This window comes from Sinocyclocheilus grahami, unplaced genomic scaffold (assembly GCF_001515645.1).
Source record: "Sinocyclocheilus grahami isolate Dianchi unplaced genomic scaffold, SAMN03320097.WGS_v1.1 scaffold4.1, whole genome shotgun sequence".
Classification (NCBI taxonomy): domain Eukaryota; kingdom Metazoa; phylum Chordata; class Actinopteri; order Cypriniformes; family Cyprinidae; genus Sinocyclocheilus; species Sinocyclocheilus grahami.
Genome location: NW_015505183.1, coordinates 3772314 through 3798828, shown reverse-complemented (window position 1 = coordinate 3798828; position 26515 = coordinate 3772314). Strand labels below are relative to the sequence as shown.

The window sequence follows — 26515 nt, the reverse complement described above, 5'->3', positions numbered from 1 at the left end:
TTTTACCCAATACAGAGTTGGAAGGGGGGGGGGTGCCAAATGAGAATTTTAAGACCCCTGCTGAATTACGAACACAGGTTCTAGCGTCACTTTGCTGTCAGGGGAGGTCTGAATTATAGCCTAACAGTGAGGAAAACTCCTTTCATGAGTGGGTAGGATGTGGAAGCTTAAACCGTTCCCACCGAGAATTTAGTGAGATGTATCGGTGGTATCTGTGGTCTGAAATAGGTCCAAAACTAGAGAAGGAAGTTGAAATGAGAAGTTAGTAACCAGAGAGGAGGGACACATCTGCATCCAGCATGGGCATCTGGTCTGTGGGATACACGAGCGCCACATGTGGGTGATGGGAGTTTGAAGTGGAGCATGTTGGGTGTGCAGCTGCTTCACAGCAGAGGGAGCAGACAAGCGGTACGCACCTGCTGAACACCTGTACGCATGGCCAACCACAGACTAATTAGAGCTGTCTGAATTTGTACTAGGGCTGAAACGATTAGTCAACATTATCGACAATGTCGATAAAAATATTTTTGTTGTCGAGTAGTCGTTTGATCTCATATGACCCAATGTAACAGCCTGCAATAATGCGGTTTGACCTGTGTGGCGCTGTAGCGCAAGACTATAATTCAGCCCTCCTGGATGCAATTCAAGAGAAGACGGTGCTTCAGAGCAATGGCGGCCGACCCTGAAGCTGCTGAGTGGCGTTTGGATGAATATGTAAATATATGCAGCGTGCTTTCCTCTCAATAGCGAAATAAACACAACAAAAACTGACAGCGTGAGAAAGCAGCAGTTAAGAAAGCATCTGATTACAACAATGTGGATGATTACACGAGCTCAGCAGTTCGGCACTCCAGTAAAGTCCAGTCATGTCACGTTTATTTATATAGTACTTTATGCAGTAGATGGCCTTAAATCAAGCAGCTTTACAGTATTAAACATGAAAAACCAGTCAGTGTCGCTTTTAGTTAGAATTACAAATTGATTTTCTGTTAAAGGAGACATATTATGCCCCTTTTTACAATATGTAATACAAGTCTCTGATGACCACAGAATGTGTCTGCGAAGTTTCAGCTCAAAATACTCCACAGATCATTTATTACATCATTTTGAAAATGCCTATGTTGAGTGGAAGCAGAAACACGCTGTTTTTCGGGTCTGTCTCTTTAAATGCAAATGAGCTGCTGCTCCCCGCCCCCTTTTCCAGAATAGGGCTGCGCCATTACAGCTCGGACCTGCTAAAAACATCTGTTATGGTTCTGATTATCATGTTTATTGTGCTGAAATCATACGGTTTAAACCATATTAGTTTAAACTTATGATATACAGTTTTCTGAGAGCACATATCCGAAGCACACGGACAGAAAGCGGCCACCACACAGCATGCAAGTACTAAACTAAGTTCTCATTCACACACAAGTTAACATAAAAAACACATGAGTAGGGATGCACCGATACCACTTTTTCCAGTACTCGCCCGATACGATACTTTTATTTTTGGTACTTGCCGATACAGAGTACCGATACCGATATTTTTATTGCATTTGTACATTTTTTAAATATTGGGTACAGAAACCAAAAGGGTATGTATAATGTTAATTGGTTAACTTCATTTATCAAATAGATAGTCAAACCAAAATTTATTCAGACACCTTCAACATTTCTCACATTATCACAGTTTATTCGCTATAGTTTAGAAAATGGTAATACAATATGACAAGTTAAACTGTGTCAGAACATATTAATCTTGATCATGTTAGATCATTTTGATAGAAAGGTATGTAATAGATTACAATCAACCAAAAATTATTCAGACAGCTGTTAGTAAGACAGTATTTACACAACTATCAATACTTTGTCGGTTGACCCTTAGCCTTAATGACAGCCTGTAGTCTCCTGGGCATGCTGTCATCCAGCTTCATGCAAACCTGAACTTTAATTATTTTCCCAGCCTCGGTTTGAATAATTTTTAGACCCAAATTTGTATCAATTTTACTGGTAGTCCCCTGTATGAAGAATTTTGGGTATGATTTGTCACAGTTTACTTTATTTTGCTATCCTCACTTACATAAATGAACTGTAGTGTCCTGCTCCCACTAGTAAAAAAAAATCTAATTAAATCTGCTCTCTGAATAATTTTTGGTTTGACTGTATATCCTTCATTTATTTTCACACTTAATTATGCCCATTAAAATGTATTTTACAAGTTTTTGTTACTTTCACTGTTCATTGTTTTGCTCTATGGTACATCATCTTTAATTTAATATAGCATTAGAGCTGCTCCATTGCAGCGGATTTGTACTGTAATCAAATTTTATTTATACGATCTAGTTTTAATCCAAATGATGCGCGTGCTAAGTGAGTGAACATCAAAGATCACACAACAGAAGTGCGCGCGCTCTCTCTCCGTTAAGTAACTTGTGCATTGTTTTACTTGTTTTTGACATATCCGACCGAACTACAAACTTTCCAGTGATGTCTGTGAGAAAGGGATATTCACTCGACAAGCTTGTGCGCGTGCATCTGCGCTGCCGTGCGCTCAATCCGCTCAGCGTGCTTTGTTTATCAGCTTGCGCACATCAGCTATACAGGCGTTAATACTGAATGTTTAACATTATATTCATTACATACATGTATATACTTCGTAGTAGACATCCTTAACTCCTTTCTGCTGTCTGTTGTTGGTGTTTCTTTGTTTGAATATGGCGATTATCACATGTTGTGTGGTATCGGCGTTTGGTATCGGGGCATTTTAACGAGTACGAGTACAGGAGACTAGTATCGGGCCCGATACCGATACCAGTATCGGTGCATCCCTACACACGAGTTACAAAAACAGTCGGTTAGGTCTGTGAAGGTAAACTGCTGGGAAATAAATTGCATGTTTATTTTAGATCTAAATCAAGCGTAGCATTAGTTCTGGCAGGTCATGTTAGCCAAGCTCGCATCAGCTGACTCTCAGCTGATCCCCATCTACCTATGGGAATACGACACCTATCTAAGCAATCATATATAAAGTCCCTCAGTATTATCAGCATTTTTCACATTGCTCAATAGCTAATTACCCTCCTCCATACCCAACTCCTCCTCTGTCAGTCGGGATTTAGCCTTCTGATTCTCCTTTGAATCAGACTAATTCAAAAATGTGTACATAAAATTATTGAACTTTAACAATATCTGCAATACATTTATGTTGGTTCTGTTCTGTTTACCCTGGGGGGTTATTGCTGCTCTCCCTGCTCTCATCCATGCTAGGCTGCATGGATGCGCAGGGAGTTCTTGCCCAGAACAGAACCATACCGCCAATCCAAACTGTATGCTAATTGTCAATCATCTTTGACGATAGTGGTCCTGACAGAAATAGTATTCTGTGCTCGTCTGTGCAGACAAAGGCAGAACAGTTAGTATGTTCTGCTCAAACTTTCGCCATGGCATTAGAGCTGGTACACCGTTGTCGCTTGTAAAAAAACAATGACGGCGCCGTGGGTGAAAACTTACAGATTAAGGAGCGGTAATATTATGAGATCCCTTTGCAACGTCACCAAGGGAGCGAAATCAAACGCGCTCGTTTTCTCAGACGCTTGCAGAAAAAGGCTTGCCAAAACAAAGTTACTGGATTCATCTTTTTCACGTTTCCTTGGTTGGTAGATGCACCGGGGACCTGATTATAGCACTTAAAACTTGAAAAAGTCAGATTTTCATATGTCACCTTTAAAAAGCAGCTCTCCAGTGTTGAGCTAGCTAATGATAAAATCTTTTATTAGTGGGAAAAAAATATATTATTTCATTAAATTGGTAGTTTGGTTTGCAGGGATCAAAACTTGATCTAGCTCAGGACTGTTTTGATTATCATAACCTATAAGGTATTTTAAGATAGATTGTTGTCAATAAAATAGTTTATCTAAAAATAAAACCACTTGTCATCACTTACTTTTATTTTTTCTCTTATCCATATGACTGATTAGGCAGAATGATGTGTCATTCAGTTTCTTTTTCATATACCTAATTAAATGGTGAATAATAGTTTCTCTGTCTGTCATCTCATTTTGTGTAACAAATATATCCACCTTTTTCTTCAACGTGGAAGTAAGCCTATGGGCAAGACTTCTGGTTCATTAGCCGCTATAGGTAAATAACAAGAAGAATAACAACATGCAGTAAACAGTAAAACTGTTTGCACTACAAACTAGTGTGTTCATAATTAAGATAATACATTAAAATAATATAGTACGACACACCAATTTTGAATATCAAGGACTGTAAAAATAGCTGGATGCAGATGAGACCAGAAGCTAGACCCATAGAATTTACAAATGGGTAAAATCTCATTTTTACGGCAAGAAAAAGGTGGATATTGTTTTTATAAATTAATTGTATAATAATTGTAATTACATTATATGATTTTCAAAAGCGGAAGTGATTACCTTTATTTATTTGTTAGAGTATGTATAACTCAATATTTTAACTAATTGCAAAAGCTGAATAATCAAAGTCTACTGTTTAATCAGTGAAATAATCGTTTGTTGCAGCCCTAATTTGTACACAACAGTGTCAACGAAACTTCTAGTCTTTGAGACATTTGAAGCTTTTTTAAAAAGGTATGGTTCACCCAAAAGTTAAAAATACCCCAAGATTTACTCACCCTCAGGTGTATGACAACTTTCTTCTTTCAGACGAATACAATCAGAGTTATATTATAAAATGTACTGGCTCTTCCAAGCTTTATAAATCGCAGGGAATGACTGTTAAGATTCAATAGTCCAATAGAAGTCCAATAAACTGCATCCATTCATCATAAAAAAGTGCTCCACACGGCTCTGGGGGGTTAATAAAGGCCTCCTGAAGCAAATCAATTTGTAAGAAAGTTTTTGTAAGAAAAATATCTATATATAAAGGCAACCCTCTACGAACACCTTGGCAATTGAATCGCCATTGGCTAGTAAATTCGTTTGTTTACTCGCCAGACTGATAAATAAATCATCAGTCAGCCAAGCATTATAATATGATAATCAATATTATTTAATGATAGAACTTAGAATTAAAACTTGATGACCATGTATGAATGCATATTAATCATTTTAACTTAACTTCGGACTGGTGGTGGTGCTTTTTTGGTCATTCAGTGTTTCTGTAAAAAAAAAATGTAATTGGGGAAAACTAACAAAAATACCGATAAGATAATGATACGAATTCTACTAATAAGAACAATATAAAACGCACCAAGGATTAATGAGCTACTGGATTCATGAATATTAATCAGATTGTGTGCGTTCACTCGAACTGATTTGCTGAAATCAAAACAGGGACGATAATAGGTGAGCACCAGCCAATGAGATTACCGTTTGGGCATTAGTTCCGCCTACTAGTGGAGAGAGCGGCAGTTCTTATAAGCTGAAGAATTCCAAAGGAACTTTGACAGCAAAATACAACAAAGAATATCGTTTACATGTAGCGCGTCAATTCTCTCTCTCCCTCTCACTGCGTGTGTGTGAAACAAAGCGACGGCAAGTTGTGCGCCTTCACACTAGAGTTTACGGTACGTTAAATACAGGTGCGTTGCACATGAGGGATGAGCGATACCCCTTATTTTGTTTTCGATACGATACCGATATTTTTCAAGGCAGTATCGTCGATATCGATTCGATACTTCTGCACTAAACTTTTAAATGATGAAATGTATTAAATTATTAAATTACTAAGAGTAAAATGGGTAATAATAAGCACTTAACTTTGTTTAAAATGCATTTTAACATTCAATACGCCTTATATATTTCAACGTTCAATTTAAATAACTGTAATTGCACAAACTATGTAGGCTACAATTTCAGTTTGTTTATTGTGAAATAACTCTGTCCTTCTGTCCTCTGATAAGCATTGTTCAGGGCTGCCGTTACCAAAAGCTTTAATGCTTTCTTATGATACTTTTGGGAAAAGCAGCCCTGTTTGAATGCACTGTCAGCAGTGAGTGAACGCTCTCTGTGATTGATTGGTTCTGTCTTGCAACATTTGCGTGTGTTCAGATGAGCAGGAAAATAGTTCTATCCTACACAATTATTCGCTAACAAAGGTTATTCGTCCAATTCAATGCATATTGTACGCATTATATTTTTGTTAAATTAACAAAATCACTGGTAAATAAAACACACCTTAGTATCGATATTTTTTGTTTGAGTATCGATACTTTCGATACTCGCGTCAGTATCGATATATCGATACACTGGATCAATACGCCCATCCCTATTGCACATCCATTCAGATGAACTTAAAAACAGCACAGATTGCTTGGCGGAGAGTGAAACGCTGATGCGCTCAGTCAGAGAGTGTTCTGTGAGTGAAAATATATCTGAGCTAAATTGCAGTGACGAATGTGAGCACAGAAGAGAGAGCAAAACAAAACACCTGTCACGAAGTAGAAGTACAAACCAAGGATTTGTAAAGAAAAATGTCAGAGGATTTCGCTTGAAATCCTTGAGATTTTCGCGAGACTAGCCACTCTCTCGTACACGCGCATTCGACAGTTAGCGGAAGCTAGAGATTGCGGTTTATAAAGTTTTAAATATGGATATTTTTCTTACAAAAATGCATGGATTTGCTTCAGGAGGCCTTTATTAACCTATATTAACGTATATATTTGTGGGGAAGTCGTGGCCTAATGGTTAGAGAGTCGTACTCGTAACCCAAAGGTTGCGAGGTTCGAGTCTCATACCGGCAGGGATTGTAGGTGGGGGGAGTGAATGTACAGCGCTCTCTCCCACCTTCAATACCACGACTGAGGTGCCCTTGAGCAAGGCACCCCAACTGCTCCCCGAGCACTGCAGCAAAAAAATGGCTGCCCACTGATCCGGTTGTGTGTTCACGGTGTGTGTGTGGACTTTGGATGGGATAAATGCAGAGCACTAATATGGATCACCATACTTGGCCACATGTCACGTCACTTATATTTAAGAAAAACATTTTGTTTATTAATCGTGATAAATATTTTGAAAACACTAATAAAAAGTTTTTGGCATTTGAGAACAAATCTTTCAAACTGTTCTGAAAAATAAAATTCTGTACTGTAAAAAATGTTACACGGTTTTGTGTAAATATATTAACACAAAACTACAATCAATCATTAATTAAATGCTAGTTAACTTAAGCATTAAAGTTAATTTAGGTATTACAATGTACAGTATGAAAAAAATGGATATTCATTTTGAGATTTGCTAAAGATTATATTTAATTATGTTTTTAAAGATGGACTTAAGTGAGCATTATATAATGCAAAGATAATCTATATTTAAAAATTACAGGATATGAGCGTGCAAAATTAAACAACCAAACAAATTTTTAATCAATCATAATTAATATTATAAAATGGATTGTTCCAGTTCTTAATTATGATCAGCTGAGGCATGTTCAAAGTAGTTTTTAACATAGGTACGTAGGTTTTGAAAACAATACCAATAAACTGAACAATTCATAAAATCTATGAATCACTTTACAATTAACTACACAGACCAACTAGAGGATCCTAATAAACGCATGACAAAAATATTCCACCACTAATGAGAATCTGGACTGCACATGTGGTCAATCACAGTAAAACAGCTGAAAGGAAACAGGTGAACTCCACCTGTGCAGGAACACCAGACCTTACCACATCACCACTTTATACTGAAAACTATTTGAATAAATATAACACTGTGTCGACCAAGAAAGATGCATTAACGAAATGCATGCAAGATTCATCACAATGATGAATTTGAGAAAGATAAAAGTACAGATGGTGAAGAGATATGGTGAGAAGAATCAGATATTCAGGAGCCTGCATGCACAAGAATCACCATATGCATTAATGTTCAAAACAAAGCATATTGCAGGGATAGTTCACCCAAAAATGAAAATTCCTTCAACATTTACAACCCTCTACAATACGAGTAAATCACTCGCATATGCGACTAAATCTTCACTCTGGGCGACTAAATGATGTCTAATATTAGCCACTGGCTAATAAATTCTAAGATTTTACTCGCCAGTGTGCGAGTTGGAGGCAGAGTATAAGTTTAGCACAGATATATTTTCATTTGCCAAACACTCTGACTAGGGATGTCAAAATGGCTGAAAAACTAAATTAGAATTTTGTACTTAAATATTATCAAAATTCGAATTATATTGAAATTTTAAATGCATAATTTCAGTTAGGGTGAAGAAAAGCTTCTGGCTTCTCTTCTGAGGCCACAAGAGGGCGCATTGAGCAAAATATTACTAATGCACGTTTATTCAAAGCATAAGACAAAATGACTATCTGTGAAAAAAGTGCATAATGTTTAAAATAATGTTTATAAACCAATTATAATTAAGTTGCTTAAACAACTATAAACAAAACAGCATCATGTATGTATGCAGTTTAATACAAAGGGCGGAAAGCCAATCACACAGAGTACATTTCTCATTTAAAAACATGAGATGCAGTGGGATGGGGAAAAAACCCACCATAAAGTCTCGATACATGTTTTTTTCCAAGTTAAACTTGCATTCATTTTACATGGCTTCCTAAACATGCGGCTCCTTTGTGCGAGATGCGAGTGCAACGGTGATAGATGTCCCTCTAGAACAGTGGCTCTCAAACTTTTTACAGTGGCGTACCCCCTGGGGCATTTAACATTCTTCTGCGTACCCCCTCTCTTCCACTTAGACCACTGTCACACCTTAAAGGACAATATTTGCCCCCTTAAATTGATTTAAAGGTGCATTTTTTACCTTTATAGAGGCAAATATTTATATTCTTATTAATTGTGTCATGTTTTATGTCATATTCTTAACATTCCATTAAGTGTATTATTAATATAATAAATAAAGCAATACATTGTCAAATCGAAGTGATACTTTAAAAATAAAACCACCAATAGGTGGCGGCAAGTCGCTGTCTTAATGAGCCATGTGTCGCATCATTAATTCATTCATTCATTCAGTAGCGAAGCAAAATGCTGTAGGCCTAGTTATGAATGGGTTATTTAATCACTGACTCTCCAAATCGTTCAAAGCCGCAGATACGTTCACTAAAGAAACACCGCTGTATGTTGTTTGGAGACGTACACCAGATGATACGGATTTCGTTGGAACAATTATTTTGTTGCAAAATAGAACAAACATGACAATATTCTGTTTAAAATGTAGGCTACATTTAAAGTGTAAAATGTTCACTTAATATTACCTTTTTTGTTGAACTGTTGTAAAAAAATTAATGGCACATTTGCCATCGTTTGGATATTCAGGGAAATTTGCATTCTTGCGCGTATCTTAATAAACATGAAAACAATAACAAGCAGAGTGTGTCTGTATCGAAGAGAGTTTAAATCGATCTCAGTCCGCATCAATATTTGCTCTTCATGCAATTAAGTGAAGATCTACTTTAAAGATACATTGAGCAGCAGCGCGATTGGCTAAAGCAGCATATTCCGCTGGCATCCTATCGCATGCACGCTGCTTGTGTGGATGGATGCAGTCAGTTTTGACCACAAAAGATGAGGTATGCTGATTGGATATCATGTATTTGACCATTTACGGCACCCCCATTTTCCTGTTTTTACATAAGCAGCGGCATTTTGCTTGTCAGAAATACATGTTCGGTTTTAATGTTACTTTAAGTTGGGGTAGAATTAAATGAATGCCGAAACTCAGAATTTTGTTTGCGTACCCCCCACCGTCATCTCACGTACCCCCAGGGTTACGCGTACCCCAGTTTGAGAACCACTGCTCCAGCAAATGCGCAAAATATGTGTTCTGTGTGAATGGCTTGGTTTCAGTTTTGATGTAAACAAGATCATCTCCGCATTGATGATCTCTTTTTCCACAATATTTTTAATGAACAACGCACCAGTGCCACATCTAGTGGCTTCAACTGGATAGGCTAAGAAAAACATCATAATGCAACGACACTTACATCGTCATCACATCTCGTGCGCCACTGATAAGGCTGCCTCAACGCACACCTAAAATTCGAATGCAACGTTTTTGCAATTGAATGTGGATTTTTATTTTAAATTCGATGAATATTCGAAATTCGAAATTTTTTTTGACAGCCCTAACTCTGACTGAGCGCTTCAGAGCTTCACTCTCCGTCAAGCGATCTGTGATATTTTTCAGTTCATCTGAATGGATGTGCAGCACACCTGTGTTTATGTATTTGGCGTAACGTAAACTCTAGTGTGAAGGCGCACGACTCGCCATCACTTAATCTCACTCGCACAAAGTGAGAGGCAGAGAGCGAGCGAGAGAGTCTTACATAACATGCAGAATTGATGCGCTATATGTAAACGATATTCTTTGTTGTATTTTCCTGTTCAAATAATGGAGTTCCTTTGGAATTCTTCAGCTTTTAAGAACTGCCGAGTTCTCCGGTAGTGGGTGAAACTAATGCGCAAACAACAATCTCATTGGCTGGTACTCCCCTATTATCGTCCCTGTTTTGATTTCTGCGAATCAATGCGAGCGAAAGCACACAACCTGATTAATATTCATGAATCCAGCAGCTCGTTAATCCTTAGTGCATTTATATTGTTCTTATCAGTAGAATTCGTGCAATAATAATAATAATAATATCTTATCAGTATTAATGTTAGTTTTTTCCAATTTTTTACAGGAACACTGAATGACCAAAAAAAGCACCACCACCAGTCCTAAGTTCAGTTAAAATGACTAATTTGCATTCATACATGGTTACTAAGTTTTAATTCTAATGACTAAATTTCTATTATTAAATACTTGATTATCATATTATAATGCTTGAATGACTGATGTTAAGACTGTACTTTCAGATTTTTAAAAAGCTGTGCCATTTTACAAACATTTTATATATATATATATATATATATTATATATATTTAAATATTATATTTATAATAAATATATATATAGCATAGTATAGTATTTCAGTCTGACGAGTAAACAAAAAAAAATGTACTAGCCAATGGCGATTCAATTGCCAAGGTGTCCATAGAGGGTTGACTCACCCTCATACATTACAAACCTGTATGACTTTTCTTCTGAAAAACACGAAAGACATAATTTTGAAGAATGTTGGTAAAAGCACCACCACCAGTCCTAAGTTCAGTTAAAATGACTAATTTGCATTCATACATGGTTACTAAGTTTTAATTCTAATGACTAAATTTCTATTATTAAATACTTGATTATCATATTATAATGCTTGAATGACTGATGTTAAGACTGTACTTTCAGATTTTTAAAAAGCTGTGCCATTTTACAAACATTTTATATATATATATATATATATTATATATATTTAAATATTATATTTATAATAAATATATATATAGCATAGTATAGTATTTCAGTCTGACGAGTAAACAAAAAAAAATGTACTAGCCAATGGCGATTCAATTGCCAAGGTGTCCATAGAGGGTTGACTCACCCTCATACATTACAAACCTGTATGACTTTTCTTCTGAAAAACACGAAAGACATAATTTTGAAGAATGTTGGTAAAGAAACAATTTTGGTTACCAGTGAAAAAAAAAAAACACTGACTCGTTTCTTATAATATCTTCTTTTATGTTCCACAGAAGAAACGTCATAAAGGTTTGAAACGACATAAGGTTAAGTAAATAATGCCAGAATTTTAGCTCGTACGGTGAATTACGCCTTTAAATACCACAGACAAGTAAGCACTGACAAAAAGTGGCCCAAAGTTACCCTTTATACTGGCTGAAAAACAAAAATCAAAGCTTGAGAAAACATTTCAGCTAGGAACAACAGGTCTTTGAAGCAGTGAGAGAAACATCAAACGTTTCCTACATGCCGCTGTGAAATGTTTAAAACCAGAGTTTTTTCTAGGGCAAGAGACAACTACTGACCCTACATAAACCCTTTGGAAATGCAAGTGGGTGCCTTTTTTGTAATGTGGTCCTCCTTATACAGGTCATGTACCACTGAAAATAGAATCATATTGGGTTTTGTGCAAATCAAAGAATTTAAACTGAAAACACACAAAATATTAAACCACTGTGCTACTTCTGAACCGACATGGTAAGAAACATGCAACAAGTGTCTTGTATTGGCACCAAGTTTCAAAGAGGATGTTGAGAAAGAGGGATAAATTAAAGATCAAAAGAAAAGTTATAAGCTTCATGGGAACCAAGTCTATGGTCTGTGGCTAATCTAAACAAGTAAACCGTCTGAGAAATGTCTGAGAAAGTGACGATCACCGAGTCTGAACTAGCTAATAAACAGTCAGTGTTTAAAGTGTTTCTATAAAGGTGAAAACAGAATTAACCTGACCACATTCATTTACTAACACACGTTCCAACAAGCTGGTAAATCTCCACAGTACTGTTTGGATCACTCACACACACACACACACACACACTACCTCACCATGGCCATTCACCCAGCACTGAGCTAGCAACCTAATTGGCTTTAGGCTTTTTTGAGCAACAAAGACTTAAACCCCCATTTATAAAGTCTCAGCTTGGCCTGTGTGTTTGCTTAATAGAGGATCAAAAGAAAACAAGCACTCCGCTTCAAACTTTAAAGGGGTCATATGATGCTTTTTTAAAGATCATTATTTAGTGTATTTAGTGTAACAGAATATGTTGACATGCTTTAATGTTCAAAAAACACATTATTTTTCAAATACTGTGCATTATTGTAGGTCCTATATGCCCCGCCTCTCTCAAACACTTTGTTTTCAACAAAGTCCCTCCTTCCGACAAGCGCAGTCTGCTCTGATTGGACAGCTGACCCAGTGCACTGTGATTGGCCGAACACCGCAAGCACTCGTCAGAAATGTAACGCCCCTTACCATAATCACAAGCTTCATCTTTCAAAATAAACGTAAAGACAGAGCCCGAAAGGGGAGCAGAGTCGCGTGATCGACACAGTGATGAGCTGGTATGTGTTTGCAGTACACAAGCCACGGTTAAGACAGCTGACACCAAAAAAATTAGTGTTTACTATTGTCATTTTGCATTATTTCATTTTCACACTATTTTCCTAATTAATGCTGTTCAGTTGCTTTGACACAATCTGTATTGTTAAAAGCGCTATATAAATAAAGGTGACTTGACTTGACACCACTGTGATGTGACCGTCTCTCTCTCTCTCTCTCGCACGCACACACACACGATGCGCAAAACTCCTCTTCATTTGAACAGTCAATAGCAAATACTTAAACTAATAACAAAACAGTAGCAATTCAGAAGCGCCAGATTGTCATAGCAAAGTCAGAATTACCTCCTCTCCTAGGTTCACGAAACAGTCATCCATAAAATGCATTGCTGTTCTGTTGTAAGTAATCTTAAAGATTCCTAAATGCATCTACTTTCGGAAGGCCAAATAAAGTGCTTTTGCTTTCGCAAACACAGCGTCTCCCTGACATGGCTGCTTCAACACAAACCGCGGTTACTGAAACCACGCCTTCTTTCTTTGCGTGCACATTTGGGCGGCATTATGCATATATTTCCACATAGTGAGGTAGGTATGTGGGGGCGTGTTAGAATGAGCCGTTTTAGGGGGGCGTGGCAGAGTCTTAACTTTGATAAAGAAAATCTCTTTGGTTTTGAGACTTTAGTCTTTGCAACTTCAGGGATCTCATCTATGCACAATCAGCTTGTAACACTCCAAAGAGAAAGGAAAACTTGAAATCGCATCATATGACCCCTTTAACAACAAACAAACTGAGAGTGCAAGATGTGCATGGGGCGTCCCAGAGGTCAGGTGACATGATTAAGTCTGTCACTGAGAATACGACCACAGTTTCACCAGCCAGCTCTCGAGGATTTTTGAATGTGTGTTTCGATTTAATTTGTGAGGTAAGGAAAAGGAGGGGTGTGCATTAACAAACACACCCACCCCTACATCTGGTACCGAGTACACCACAAAGGAAGAGACCTCTGCAATGCCCCACCCTCCCGTGCGCACACAGGAACACATGTATGCACAGGGAGGCAAAACGGAGTGTCCTTTAGTACTAAATTGTTCCACAAGAGCAGTTTAGATGGCTCTCAGGCATCTCATATACTGATTGAAAGTAACTTATCAACAGACATCATTTATATTGAACATTTGACAAACTCTTATGCAGACTCTCTCACAAAATTCCTCCAAAGAAAGTGAAATACAATGTAATTGTGAAAGGCAATTCTGTATTAACAATAGCTACATTTCATTCATTACAAGTCAAAACTGTTGATCTTATGCCACAATAACAATATAGGATCATGATGATCACACAAATTGGCATTAAAGATGCAAAATAATGACTGTTATTTTGATATGTTGATGCCTTCTAAAAGACATTAAATCGGGGTCAGATGAACTCGAAACAACCCAATTATATAGTGCTTGCTTAAAAAGATAGTGGGCTCACTCATATAGTTCCAAACCTGTTTGAACTTTTATTTTCTTCTTCTTCTGGAACACAAAAGAAGATATTTTGAAGACCAGTGGGAACCTTAAACATTGCAAATTCCATTACATTGCCAAAAAATGTTTCTCATTTCTCAAAATATATTCTTTTATGTTCCACAGAAGAAAGTCAGTCATGAGGGTGAATAAATGACGATTTTCATTTTTGGATTGACTATCACTTTAAGACTTCAGATCAATTGTTGAGTTGCTTGAACAACTAGGCAACTACTCTTCCATTGCTTTTCCTATGTAAACATGCGCTTGACAGACGTCTTTTACCATTGTCCTTGCACCTTGTGTCTTTTTCAGTGACTCGCACATAACACTGAGTTCTAAAAATGTGGTGCTCAAGGTAAAATTACTTTTACCTTTTAATAAAAAAATAATAATAATAATAACAACTTTTACCCCATTCTACTGCTCACATCTTGTATTTTTTTAAATGTAAAAACAGGCCGGTCATGCAGAACGTGTTTTTGCATTTAAAAATGTGAGAGACAGTGTAGTGGAATGAAAAAAACAAAAAAACACAATGTCTAGAGATGTGATTTTCAAAAGTTAAACTTTTACTTTGATCACTGCATTGTTAGAACACAGTGTTATGCATAATGCACTGCAAAAGACTGCGCCGTGAGCGCAACAGTCACCACGTCTGCATGTTTACATAAACCACAATGGAAAAGCGCCGTAATGGACTGCAAACACATTCTGTGTAAACGACCCCTAAATATGCAGTCTTTGCACACTTTAAACTTATAATGTGGAATCACTGTTACATAAACTATAAACAAAGAGAGAGGAAGCAATATAAAACTGAAGATAACCATCTAGGAACAAGAAACGGTTTACAAACAACATTCAAGCTGAACATAACACAGTGAAATGGCTTGCTTTCTTAAAGGGGTCATATGATGTTGCTAAAAAATAACATTATTTTGTGTATTTGGTGTAATGAAATGTGTTTATGCGGTTTAAGGTTCAAAAAACACATTTTCCACATACTGTACATTATTGTTTCTCCTCTATGCCCCGCCTTTCTGAAACTCGTCGATTTTTACAAACCTCATCTTTCTGAAAAGCGAGGTGTGCTCTGATTGGCCAGCTATCCAGTGCGTTGTGATTGGCCGAATACCTCAAGCGTGTGAAGGAAATGTTACGCCCCTTACCATATTGTGATGCCATGTCCCGGCTGGAGCGACAAGACAAAAACAATAAAACCCATTATAAACGAGGCATTTGTTGCATCGAGTGGGGACATAATTACGGATTATAATGACTTACACTGTCTTTGTACACGTTGCATCGCGCCGCGTAAACATAAAACCATGTCTGCATTTGTGATCGGAGAAACGACAAACAACAAGTGCTACTCTACACTGCTCAAAACTCACGTTTGAATCATCAGTGGCAAATTCTTTAAATATGAAAATGTACTTACAGGCTGTGAGTCAGAACAGCCGGCATAGTAGGTTACTCTCACAGGTTCAGGAAACATTCCTTTTCAGGAAAAATGCTTTGCACACACACGAATATTTGATTTGAACTGTTCTGGAACAGTGTTGTAAATACAACTTTACCACTGATTTCTAGTTGTGTCCTCTTTTGGAAGGCCAAACAAAGTATTTTCGCTTTCACAACGAAACACAGCATCTCCATGACATGGCGGCGGCGGCAGCAACAATACTACAGCGAGAATCAAAGTTACGCCTTCTTTCTTTGCGTAAACATTTGGGCGGTGTTATGCAAATCTTCCCACACAGTGACGTAGACATGTGGGGGCGTGTTTAAACGAGGCATTTTAGGAGGGCGTGGACGAGTCTTAACTTTTATAAAGAATATCTCTTTGGGTTTGAGACTTTTAGTCTTCGCAACTTTAGGGATCTTATCTATTCGCAAACAGCTTGTAACACTTGAAATCGCATCATATGACCCCTTTAAACGAGTGTGGAACAGACAGATTGAGGGAGGACAGGAGAGAGGTGGGGAGGGGCCGAGCTTCAATTTCAGGATGCTTTTTAATTATTCAATGACATGAGCACTGAAACCTAAGAGAAACAAACAGACTGGACTGTGACAATGAACTAACCATGCAGGCCCACACGTAAATATGTACATGAAACCACAGAGAAATACACATGGTATGGAGTCTCCATGCACTTGGGGCGATGTGTGCATGTCTGAAACAAAGGCTAGCCGTTCAAATACACATCTAAAGAACCACTTACTACCCAGGAGAGCACAATGCAACCTGGCCAGAAACTGTCAAATGATTCTAATGATCCAATAAGGTGGGGGATGCTCTTTAGATATGGCTGTCTAAACAGGAAACAAGTCATATTTCAGAGCAGTTCATATGCTAACACTAATAAAAACAGTTTAAACACCGGTCAGCTGGTTTTTAGATATACTTTAGAGCAGTTCAGAAGGATCCCCTCTTAATGACGCAAGCACAAAATACTCTGTATGCCAGAGCTCATCCTTCTATCCGTTTCAGCTTTGACTGGCAGAGGCTGACCTCAGTCTCCATGACAATAACTCATTTACAGCCCACAGTGATCAGCTCTGGCTGTCCCCAAAGGAAGTTGAGGGGAACAGAGGCCTGAGATGGGGGTTGGTGTGTCCTTCAGGTCACATGACCAGTCTCATCTTCCTCACACTGCTCAGAATTTTGCTGTTCGAAACAAAAAGTGAGCAAAAAGCATGCAGAGTCAGGACATATTATCAGACTCAGGTTTTATTTGATACGTCAGGTACCAAAAATTAAATAGAGATTAAACAATCAAAATACATACACAGTGGCTAGATGAATCAGGTGGGCTAGAAACAAGTTCTCTGTCTGACTCTGTCACACAGACTACTATTCAAAAGTTTGGGGTCTGTAAGAAAAAGAAGTCTCACCAAGGTTGCACTCATTTGATCAAAAATACAGTAAAATTGTAAATATTTTGTGTGTTGACAAGGTTGAATTTTCAGAAGCCACTACTCCAGTTTTTAGTGTCACAAGATCCTTTTTTTTGTAACAATGTAAAAGTCTTTACTGTCACCTTCCCCTCCTAGTTTACTGTAAAGACAACTCTAACCAGCCATTTAAAATATAATATGCATAAATTCAAGTGTTGCAACTACAAACAAAACAATTGAAGCAGTTTTTCAGCTCAGCCAAGCATGTGAGAAAAGAGAGAGTTCTTCCTACTTTTTTTTCCTCTGAGGTGCCCACTGTCTGACCTAGTTTCCACAATATACGCCATAGGGCTGCACGATTAATCGAATGCGATTGTCATGCGCATTTTGTTAGTAAAGCCGGTTCTGTAATCAGCAGGAAATCATCAACACGTGCTTTCAGATGGAGCAGAGTTTACTACACATAGCCGTAGTTCACTGACAAGTTACGCAAAAAAAATATATAGATTTTATTGCGCGATTATGAAATCGAAGAAATCGTTCACGAAAATGAAAGCTGTTTGCATAGCTTCTCAGTGAACTACGGCTCTGTGAAGTAAATGCTGCTCCATCTGAAAGCATGTGAAAATACCACATTTAATAACATTTTTACTCCAAACTCACATCATAACGTCAGTCGAGTGTTTGAAATAAATCCTTCTGTGAGATGATGTGGCTCCTTACACAGAATAAGGCACGCAACATATTTCAAAGTATTTAAGCAGTGATAAAGGCATTACATTATAAATATACTTTATTTGAATGAAAATTATAATAATAAGAACTCAGATAAACCGTATATTGCCATAGTCGTATGTTTATTAGTCACGTTGAATCAATAAAAGCAGTTAAATCTTCTGTTTATTCAGCTGCAGCGATAGGCATTTCCTGGGTTTTTTTTCTGGGAGGCGTATTTGGAGTTTCAGCGCGAGAGCGGCCTCTGGATGGAGATTTACTGCTGATCACAGAACCGTGCTTCACTGAAAGATACTATAACAATCGCTTCTGTCGAATCATGCTCTCGATTCCATTTTGATTTACCATGCAGCCCTAATACGCCATCCTCAAAAATGTATTGTGTAGACTCAACAAAGTGGCCAAAAGACAGTAATGGGTCTATGTTCACTAGTACACTACTGTTCAAATGTTTGGGGTCTATATGATTTTTTCAGAATACATATCTTATGCTCACCAAGGGTAGTGGGTTTTTTTCTGTTTAGTTTTTTTGTCCACAAAAATAGTGTAATATTGTAAAACAGCAATACTATGAAATATTACAATTTAAAACTACTGTTGTCTGTTTTGTATTTTGATATATTTTAAAATGTAATTTATTATGATGGAAAAGCTGAATTTTCAGCAGCAATTACTCCAGCCTTTAGTGTCACATGTTCCTTCAGAAAGCATTCTGATATGCTAATTTGATACTCCGTAAACATTTCGTATTATTAGCAATGTTCACAACAGTTGTGCTGCTTAATATTTAATACAATTTTTTAGACCATTCTATTTTTGCTTTAAATCTTGAAATTATGCAATACTGAAAATTGAAAATTATGCGAAACTGCTTATGCAACAAGTTAGTAGCATCTTTTTTTTCAAATAAACAATACATCAAATAAACAATACATAGCCTAAATTTGCTTTTAAAAAAAAGGTAACCAGTATCTGGGGGCGATATTTAAATGCAGAGGTTTGGCACAATTTTCAAAAAAGCACCGAGCACTAAATTATAAAGTGTGGTGATCAGTCAAAAAGTGGGCGACATCTCATTTTTCTACATCACAATTTTACCTGTGGTTTATCACTACAAAGAGTTGTGAAACCCGCAAAAAGTGTTTCTCATTATTGGAAAAGACTGGTGACAAGCAGATAGAAATGATAGATTCACTACAAATAAAAAGCTAAACCGAACGTTGCTATCTTTAACAGAGAACGATGGTGAGGCTCCAATGAGCTCCAGAATCAATTCAGGCTTACTGACAAGAGACATCAGCCAGTTTCAGATTTCTGATCTGCTGCAAACAGACCAGGGCTCACGTGTATCTTCTCCATCACAGAGCTGGTCCAGGAACAGTTTTTCAAACTTAATGCCACTGCACTGGATAAGATGCAGTGACTAAAAATGAATCCTAGACCAGCAGTCTCAGAAGACACTGAGACTGAGATCATTTTACACTACAGCAGATTCAGTGCAGCTACCACGCTTGAGGTAATACATGTAATACACGTTACATAAGGTGACGTGTACACAAAGACAAACAACATACTCAAATCACCAGTACAGCAAAAAATACAAAGCCCAAAGTGTCAAGTGGAGGTAACCTTTGCCCTTGTTTAAAGCAAAGCAGTGAAATGACTAGAGGAAATGAGTCCCTGGTAATTTATCAATGTAAAAAACTAAACAATTCTCTCTCTTGCCAGTAACTCCACAAACAAGGAACTGTACCACTTGTAGGGTAGAAAATGACATCACTGTATTACCAGCATTCAGAAAGTTCAGTTTATATTACTGCAAGAATGTGCTCTGCATCAAAGCTCTCCTACTAAGCTCTCCTACCCATGAAGTTTATCTAACAAAAAGTACTCAATGTGTTTAAACCACAAACACATACCCCAAAAGATCAATTCAGATGAAGTCATATCTACCTCACTGTGGGGAAACATTAGCATAATGCCGCCCAAATGTTCAAGCAAAGAAAGAAGGCGTGGTTTCAGTAACCGCAGTTAGTGTTGAAGCAGCGATGTCAGGGAGACGCTGTGTTTCTAAGCGAAAGCAAAAGCACTTTATTTGGCCTTCCGAAAGTAGATGCATTTAGGAATCTTTAAGATTACTTACAACAGAACAGCAATGCATTTTATGGACGACCGTTTCGTGAACCTAGGAGAGGAGGTCATTCTGACTTTGCTATGACAATCTAGCGCTTCTGAATCAGCTACTGTTTTGTTATTAGTTTAAGTATTTGCTATTGACTGTTCAAATGCGGAGGGTGTGTGTGTGTGCGCGCGAGCGAGCGAGCGAGCGAGAGAGAGAGAGAGAGACATACAAAGAGAGCGAGAGCGAGAGCGAGAGCGAGACGGGATCACATCACAGTGGAGTCAGCTGTCTTAACCGTGGCTTGTGTACTGCAAACACATACCAGCTTCATCACTGTGTCGGTCACGTGACTCTGTTCCCCTTTCGGGCTCTGTCTTTACATTTATGTTGAAAGCTGAAGCTCACGATTATGGTAAGGGGCGTTACATTTCCGACGAGTGCTTGCGGTGTTCGGCCAATCACAATGCACTGGGTCAGCTGGCCAATCAGAGCAGACTGCGCTTGTCGGGAGGAGGGACTTTGTAGAAAACTGAGTGTTTGAGAGAGGCGGGGCATATAGGACCTACAATAATGTACAGTATTTGAAAAATAATGTGTTTTTTGAACATTAAAGCATGTCAACATATTCTGTTACACCAAATAATGATCTTTAAAAAAAAGCATCATATGACCCCTTTAATTTTAACTGTAAACAAAAATATAAGTTAATTTTAAACAAAGCCAAAGATACAATTCAGATAAATGTTTATGTAAAATGTAAGTTTAGATAATGCACAAATGTCACTAGAAGAATTATTTTGGCTTTGCAATGGTAAGCATCATAAAGTAAGTAAATACATTAAAATGTGCTGTGCACGTTTTTACAGGCCAAGCTTAAAATGCAGCAATCATTGTACTGCATCTCTATCCACCAAATGCTATAAACTAAGTAATTTTACAAGCTTCAGAACAATTTATTAGACAACTGGAAGTTACCCATTTCAGCAGTATGCATGAATGTGAGAGCAGAAACAATGGAGTTACAGTAAATGTTGCATTAACGCATGTTAATCCATTCATGTTCCAATAAATAATACAGATGTAGCAACACCGGCTGGTACCAAAAGGGGGGGGGGGGGGATTGACATCCTGACGGCAGCACGGGAACGGGACAAAGGCCACATTGGGTCGGACCAGATGCTCGGTCTGCCTATGCAAATGACTCTGATCGTTTTAATACATTAGCAAAGAACAATGACACGTCTGTAACGAGCCCACAAAAGCCGATTCAAATTCTGCCCATAAAGTATATGGAGTGCACTGCTTTCTCAATCATCATGACTCTCCATTGGACATGTTGAGCAAGCACGAACAGTTGTGAAGTTAGTGACTAAAACACAAGACGCAAAAAATCACAATATTTGTGTGGACGTGACAGAGAAATATAACATATACAAATAATTAAATGACACTTCTTTGCACTGCTAAATGACTAAAGTACTTCAGTGACAGATGTAATCTTCGCTTTTAGAAGGACAACATTCCCATGCCAGTTTATCTGATAGACTGAAACAATACAATAAATATACTTAAATAAGATGAGCACTATAATACTGAATCTTGAAATCAAAACAATATTTTTAAGCTTAAGATTCTTAGGATTAAAGTCAATATGATATCCAGACGATATAACAAACGATATAACGCTGCGAAAAACAAATCAGTATCACTAGTAAAATAAATGTTATTTTATAAAACACAAGCATTGTTGTTTATTTTTCTAGTGAATATGAGGTACTCACGGTGGTGCTAGTGTTTTTTTCTGAGGCACGAACAAAGAGCTGCTCCGTTCGCACGGTTTTAGCTACAACTACTGTATGACTGAATAAGTGATTAAAGAAAATAAAACAAAACAGAATATAACAGAGAGAGAGAATTAAGTATGAGGAGCCTTTAAGGACACGAGGCTAACTTGCTAACAAAGGCAGGTGTTGAGAGTTCTCCTCAAAATTCAAACAAAAATAATCTCTCTGCCGTTCAATGGTTCCTGATCTCAGTCAGTCTCAGGCTCGGAAGAAGAACAGAGGATTGAAACAAAAAGCAATGCCCATAAAATGGTGTTGCCCGCCGGCTGCTTCAAGAGAGATGATAAACAGACCGTGGTGGTTTGTGTTGTAGTGGCTAGAGACCAGATGAGCGGAGAAAAAACCTGTCGCGTCACTGATCGGGTGAAGAGGATTCTGGGTAATGTAGTTTTCAGCACCGAGCGAGCCAGAAGATCAAAAGAAAATGTTACTGGGTTAGGTCTCACGTGTATCTTTGCAGCAAATCTCATATTTGAACTGCACGCACGCCCACAGAAAACAATAACTGCTTTGATTGCCATATTCAAGTCTGTACAACAGATCAAAGGAGTAAGGCCCAATTAGATAGCCTATTATTCATGAAAAACAAGCAGTATGAATTTCTGTGTAAATACATACAAAAAAAATACATTCAATGTATTGGTATAACTTTTTATTTATAATGGATTTTCAGGATAAAAGCTGTTCTGCTTGTCATGAATGTGTACAAATGAGTGTATTATTTTATAATTTAAATTTGTTATGTACTTGAATGCTGCATTGAATATTATTATTATTGGCATATATTCATTCATTTTTATTTGTTTGTAATGTTTTAGTATTTGAAATCTGAACTGAGTGTTGCTTGACCTTGATTAACATGTCATTAAAGGCATTTGTGTGGTTTCCTGTTTTTCGACACTGCCTTATTTTGGCACGTAGTATTGGAAAGTCAAATGAAACGTGACTCAGCAATCAGGAAGCTCTGTAATGCCTTTAGCAAAAATAAGTTTAGGCTATTTTTAGGAGTAATAATCCTGAAGAATGTTATGGGATTGTTCTTTTATGATGGGTTATGAATGGATGATGAGGCCTCATGGTTAGCCATCCTGATTATTGATTAATGTCAGGCCCAGTCAAGTTTATTGTCTTTGGAAGAGTAAATAATACAAAAGAGGCCATGTAGACATAATAAACAATAAATAACATCTCAAACCTGTCCAAGAGGATAGAGGTATCCATTAGGGCTGGGTAAAAAATATCGATATCGCGATATTAATCGATTATCATTTTTACAGAACGATATCCATTCTTAAATCCCAAGAATCGATTAGTTTAGCCTGTTTTCAGTTAATGCTCGGAACGTTGAAGGGCACTTCCCATCCAATATATGCAATAAGCATAGTGCTTTGGTACTTTTAATATGAAACAAAGTCTCAGATTTCAAATTCTGTCCATTGTATTGCAGTATTCAAACAATAAATACCGTTTTGGCGCTGTTTAATGTGGAGTGACGGATCGCTGTAGCGCCTCAGTTCTACAGACGCGGCAGCGTGTAGCGCACGTGAACTGATCATCTCCTCCACATTAATACCAGTTTCAGCACAAAATAAACATGACTAAACATCTGAAGGTAAGTTAAAAGAAAGAGTACAACTTTACAATCCGTATCCTATCTCATGTAATCGCTCAATCAGTGTTTCAGCAGCTCAAAGATGTCAATATAGGGGCTTGTAAACAGTGTCACGTAACGTCACATTTACCTCAGAAAAACATATTAGGTGTCCATAAACTCATCAGTCAGATAGAAAAATAAACCATAGAGAGGGGCATTTTGCTAAATATATGCACCATATAACATATTCATTATACATTTTACTGTTCTTCAGTGTTTAATTTATGTTTGAATAAATCCGTCAAGTTTTTTTGACAGCCACCATTATGTTTATATAAAAAATAAAAAAAATTGAAGTAGACATATTATTATGTAATTGTATTATTTTAAAAACTTCATTAAGTGTAATTTTAACAAATCAGTCAATTTTAACCTTCAATATTATTGTAATGTAATACGACTCTCGTGTATAGGCTATTTTACAGCATTAGTTGAGAGATTTTTTTCCTTGAGAAAATTTGGCATGTACTGTACCTAATATATATCCAAAATAATCAATATTGAATTGAATCGGTAATCGAATCAAATCGCAAGCTTGTGAATGAGAATCAAATCGAATCGTGAAATTTGTGTCAAAATCCAGCCCTAGTATCCAGGGACATCAGTAGTTTTGATTATTTTGAGCACAATATGACGCCACACAGCCACAGCCCGTTTCATTTAGACAGTGCTGCTAAACTTATCTTGTGTGATTATGCTGAAAAAAAAAAAAGATGCTCTGATTCTCCCTTATTCTGAGTGTACTAAAGGTTTACTCTTTGCGTCAAGTAAATCAAAAAAACATTTTATTTCTTGTGCATGTCTCAAGGAGATAGATGTCACATCACCTACTTACATAAACCTAAAAGTAATCAGATCATCTCTCTTCCACCCACTCTTTTGTGATATGGGACTTTCCTTGCACTTAAAAGCAAAAACATTATGACTAGTCCTGGTGTATAGATAACATGTTCAGTAGAGAGCTGATTTAACAGTGCCATGTAACTCAACACTGTGTTTGCGAAAGGGTTCCCAGGAGAGGTTGATTTGTTCAGACATGATCTGGTAAAACCCTTACATCCACCTTCAAGTCTAGCCCAAGCATGCTCATAGCTCAGAGCAGTGTTGTGAAAACAGTGTAATGTTGGCACAACTCATGTGTTGAAATACATATAATTTTATCACGCTCCAAAAACAATGTAAGCCAGGTGGATCAACGAAATAACAAGCATACATTTCACATCCATTTGTAGAAAGCTTCGGAGATCAGCATGGTTAGTGGTTAGTCAGTGCACACATTTACATGCATACATATCACACTAGCTTAGCTGTGGTGTAGATTAATATCTGTGTTGTCTGTGTTTATGTTGTTATGTCAACGACACTGACACCTCATACCTGTATTTCTACAGTTCTCACCTGTATGACACACTCTCTCTCTCTCTCTTAAACGAACACAAACTAAGGACTAGTCCACAAAGGATGTGTTTTTGAGTTTCTCAGCACTGCTTGCTAATTGTTTTTTAATGTAAACATGCTTAACACAAATGTATTTTGCGTGCAGCGTTTGCTTTTTTTAGCGTTTAGTGCATGAGCGCCTGTGTTCTCTCCTCTGCATTGTATCTCGCATTTTAACACGCAAGATGTGTTCTAAAATGCAACTGTCAAGTTAAAATAAGTTTTAAAAACACGTCTTTACTCCTTTCATTTTTTCCACTCCACATCCCTGTGTCTAGTGTTTTTAAATGCAAAAACACATTCCATGTGAACGGCCCCTTTAAATGGTTTGTCTGTTTCAGCACCATACTAATCTTTTATTTGATGGCATATGCTTTGTGCTGTTTTGTAGGCCTATTCAATGTCTATAAATGTTGGAAAGAAAGTCCCTGATTTCACATATGATGGTGTCTACACATTGCAAATGACTCCAAAGGCCATCGTTTTATCTGAAAGGTGATTTGAGAGCCTATTTTAAGTGCTGCTCTGATAAGATTCAAAACATAAGAGCTGTGCTGTCAAGTGAGCAGCATGTGAGAGAATCACAACACTCTTGCTTAACCAAATATTACCAACAAGTTTGGGGGCTGGCATTCAGATTGTTGTCCCAGCTGTCATGGTGACTGTAACTATGTACAAAAATATATTTACAGATTGTTTCGAAAATGGGAAAACAAAAGAATAGAATCGTGTTCACAAGAGTCAAGATACTTTTTAATGTTCAAGAGCACCTTCATTGAGCTATATTTCAAAATGGCGGCATAAAAATACTTAATTAGCGGGCAAATAAATATCTGGTTCTCTCTCAGATTTTAACAGCATAATGATAATCTGCAATAGATTCTCTCTCAGAAGTCATCTCTTCCTTGTTTTTTTTTTTACCCTTCTAAATCCAAACTTGCCCTAACAAAGCAGAGAGACACTTGCAAAGAATCTATTCATAGACTTTGATTTCACTGGGTGAATTGCTGGTGATGTCATCTAGTCACTGTATCTCTATGCGTTTTTATTCTTGGTATAACTATTCCACCCCTGTATTTCTATGAAAGTTGCAGCAATTCTCATAAAATGAAAAAGTGATTTTGGAGTGAGGGAAATGGTGTTTATTGGATAACCCAATAATTACTGCAGTTTTGTGAATTTTTCTCAAACTTGAAAGTCAGAGAAGAACACTTTTCTTAGAAATAAAATCCAGAATAATCTATTTTTCATCAGCTGACTTCCAGTAATGGATCGCTTGTATTTCTAGAGCAACTACGAATCCTGATCATGTAACTTGGGTGTGGTGTTTGATTTCCTGGCTGTAATAAATTATGCCTGATATGGGAGGATGGGCATTTTTCCAGTCGTGCCTAACTAGAGAATACAGAGTAA

General features: G+C 37.3%; 1 protein-coding gene across 2 annotated transcripts in view; it reads right to left on the bottom strand.

The window, feature by feature from the left end:
- Nucleotides 1-22350, bottom strand: part of LOC107583279 (E3 ubiquitin-protein ligase pellino homolog 1) — a 47114-nt gene extending 24764 nt beyond the window's left edge. For both annotated transcript variants that reach the window (XM_016269457.1, XM_016269465.1), the window contains exon 1: nt 21949-22350. The gene's annotated coding sequence lies outside the window, so the exon portion shown is untranslated. The remainder of the gene's footprint in view (nt 1-21948) is intronic.
- Nucleotides 22351-26515: the final 4165 nt, after the last annotated feature.